The sequence below is a fragment of the Sarcophilus harrisii genome, chromosome 1, assembly GCF_902635505.1.
Source record: "Sarcophilus harrisii chromosome 1, mSarHar1.11, whole genome shotgun sequence".
In the NCBI taxonomy this organism is placed as follows: domain Eukaryota; kingdom Metazoa; phylum Chordata; class Mammalia; order Dasyuromorphia; family Dasyuridae; genus Sarcophilus; species Sarcophilus harrisii.
In genome coordinates, this window is record NC_045426.1 from 430,143,507 (window position 1) to 430,147,529 (window position 4,023).

The following is a 4,023-nucleotide window of genomic DNA, read 5'->3' on the forward strand; positions in this document are numbered from 1 at the left end:
GGATTGACTGTGTGCAATTTTTGTTGTTTGAAAGGTGTAATTTTAAAAGTGTGTACTGGTACTCTCATAGGAGGGCATGAAGAGCAAAAGTAGGGCTAGAAGCCAATATTACCTAGTGCATTTCATAATTTTTTTAATGAAAGAATTAATTACTAATAGAGTCCCCGGCTTGTCCCCATAACTATGCCTTAATATTCTGACCACACCCCAGTTCCAGAAGGTATCATCTATCAATTCATTTCTGACCCAAGAACAATGCTTACCTTCTGACATGAATATTCTACCTTCAATATTTATAAAACTTATGGAAAAGGGATTGTAACTGAGAGTAGAAATCAACTCTGGATAACGAGTAATAAGAAGAATGAATATTATAAGGAGAGGTGGACTTATTCCAATGAGGGGCTGGGAAAATGTAATTACTCAGTTTTATTCAAAGAGAATTATCTGTATCCATATCACTGGTCTGACAAAAGGGAAAATTCACATTTTCCCAAACTTGTATGACTAGAATCCACTAATTCATCTAAACTTAAAGTTCTCTACCTTTTGAACAGTTGTGAGTTTTCTCTCTCAGTGTCAAACCTATAATTCAAAGGTTACCTGAATAACCTACAAGATTTGATTTCTGAATGAAGAAGTAGAAAAGGGGAAAACGTTGGTCCTAATTCAAAAATTAGTCATTAATACATGATTATTTCTCTCATCAACTCCAGTAGCTTCCTATTATTTCTAAAATTAAATACAGCTCCTCTGCTTAGCTTTTAAAATCCTTCATAACTTGTCCCCAGTTTATCTTTCTAGCTTCTTTGCACACTATTCTGCACAGAAGTCTCATTCAGATTTTGTTCCCTACGTATAAACTCCGTCTCTAATCACCATACCTTTGTGCCTAGATTGCAATCTCTCTTTTCCTCTGCTTCATAGGTTCCCACTCTTCCTTTAAGGCATAGCTCACACACCAACTTCTATAAACAATTTCTTGATTTCGCCCAATTGAGATTGCTTTCCCTCCCAAACTATCCTATATTAGCCATTTTATTTTTTTTTACCTCCATCCACAATAGCATTATTAATGTCATTGTATTCTTTATGTAACTTATAATCAGCACAGTAGGATTTTCTAAGTTTTTCAATGGAATGACTTGAGACAATTTGGAATAAAAATGTAAAGTATTGGAGTAATATAAATAATCTTTGGTATACAGTATTCTGTAGGTTAATAGTGCATTACAAATATTTCAAAGGACACCAGTTTTTAACATGAATAGTATTTTTTGGCCAAGTGAATTCTGTTAAGTGAACAAATTCCTTCCCAGCTGCATCTTCCTTGAGGCTCAGATAGAAGGTCACTTATAAAGGATGGCATCTATTGGGCCTATCACTTACATTTTATCTGCAGGTATCTGCCTTTGTCTTTTTCAAAACACTTTTCCTCTTCTTCCAACAACTGATGTACAGGAAGTGTCTTTCCCTCTTTGTCCAAGGACACATAGGTGATGAAAGCATTGGGAGCATGGTATTTCTCTTGGGAATATAATGTGACAACATCAGCATTCACCAAGACTTCAATCTCCATGTACTTATTGCTAATGAAACTTATGAATAAGGAGATGAACAGAATTTTAGAAAAGTTAGGTATGATTTACCTGTAGAGAAAATTAAATGACAATAGAAAGGAATTTACCTTTTTCTTAGGCTTTTCTTTCATAGAAATTGTCCATGTTCTCGGGCATTAAAAACTTAACTAAATGTATAGGAGCATAAATTCAAACAATACTACAACAAAAAATTATATACAATATATCTATGGAAGTATATATTTTAAAATAATTGAAACTAGTCTAATCCTAAAGAATGAGTGGGTCAAAAATCAAATCATGGAAACAATCAATTTCATCAAAGAGAATGACAAGAATGAGAGAGTACACCAAACTTTGTGGGATGCAGCCAAAGCAGTACTTAGGTGAAAATTTAATTTCTAAACATATACATCAATAAAAAGGAAAAAGAAGAGATCAATGAATTAGGCATTCAATTAAAAACAAAAAACACTAGAGAAAAAACATAGTTAAAATCCCCAATTAAACAGAAAAATTAAAATCCTGAAAAGCAAAGGAGAGATTAATAAAATTGAAATTAAAAAATACATTGAACTAATAAATGAAACCAAGAACTAATTTTATGAAACAACCAATAAAATATACATATAATTGGTTAATTTGATTTTTTAAAAGAAGAAAACCAATACATCAGTATCAAAAATTTAAAAAGTAAATGTGCCACAAATTAATTATAAAAATAAAGCTATTTTTAAACCCCTTTAAATGCTAGATAAATTTTAATGCCCAACCCCTATGTTTTCTCTAAGCTAAATACTCTCCCCACTCTCCTTCCTTTAAATGTCTGCATAAAAGTCTTTCGTGCCTTGTTGCTACTCAATGATCTTCCTAAAATATGGCACCAGGATCTAAAAGTATCCCAAACATGACCTAATTTCAAAAGCGTTTCTTGTAAGGAAATAGGGAATTATCAACTTTCTCACTCAGGACACTGAAATATAATTCATTTAGCTCCTGCTCTGTTCTAATCAGTATTAATCAGTTTGATAGAATCTTATCAAACTTCTGTATATCAGGTCCCAAAGCTGTGAGCTGCAGGTTCTAAGTTCATTTGCTAAATTATAAGAAATTAGTCACCCAATATATTTTTGTATCTCCAGACCAATCTCTTGAGCAATAGGAGCAGATGAACATCTTATGACACCTTTGGTCACTGACTGTCATAGCTTTTACCATTCCTTCCTATCTAACCTAAGGAGAAATCCATTCATCTTATGAACATCAAAAGAGTAGAGATTTTTCTTGTTTTATCCAACCATGACCCTGCTAACATAGTATTTTGTTTATTTTATCTTATGCATCATATGTCAACTATGATATTGAATTATTCTGTGTTTGGTATACCTGATTTTGATTCACTGAATATCTAGCCCTATAAACAATAGGAGGCATCTCAGATTGTGAGTAAGATCTGAGGTCCAGTTCATCAGAGGGGACCATAGATCCTTTTAAAAAGTGCCATTGGCTCAGAGCTCTGCCTTAGTTTCTTTTCTTTTAAGTGAGACAATTTTAATCCCTTTGCCACTTTGCCATTCTTAAAGTAATCTAAGAGCTTTTTGGCTAGCATGTAATGTTGTTCATTCACATTGAGTTCACAGTCCATTTTCATTTTCAGATGGCTTTTTCCATACTCATGTTAATATAGTTTTGAACAACCAAATGGTACCCTTTTTGATTCCTGAGAGCATGAGCAGGCAAAATGGAGGAGGTGCTGGTCTGGATTTAAATCCTTACTTAAGCAGCTCTTTATTGCATTCATGGTCAATCAGATGGCCAATGAGCTTTTATTATGCACCTTCTATGTTCCAGACACTGTGCTAAGTACTGTGAATATAAAAAAGATGAAAAAGACAGTCTTTGGACGAGTTCACAATCTAAAGGAGGAATCAATAAGCAAACCAAAAGATAAGAAACGAGAGGAAAGGCACTAGAATTAAAAAGTGTTGGGAAAAACTACCAGTAGAAAATGTGATTTTAGTTGGACCATAAAGGAAATGAGAGGAGTAACTTAACTGAATGAAAAACTTAAATTTTTGGTGCCTCAGTAAATGGGGTTAATAATACTTACAGAATACCTGTCTCATAGAATTGTTTGTGTTGACCAAATGATCTATCTACATTTTGATTATGTCTATTAAAGTCCATGTTATTAAATTTGATCCATCATTCTGCTCTGCCATTGAAGGAGTAATATCTCCCAGTATTATGCTTTCTAAAAATCTGGCATGTGTCCCAATAGCATTGATTAAAATGTTAGGCAACACATAGCTAAGGACCTCTAGGGAGCTTCTTCCATGTTGACATTGATATAAATGAATATTTTGTGATCAACCAAATAGTTCTGAATGCAACTAATCATTGTCATCTAATCTACAAGTTGACATCTTGTCTACAAAGATAG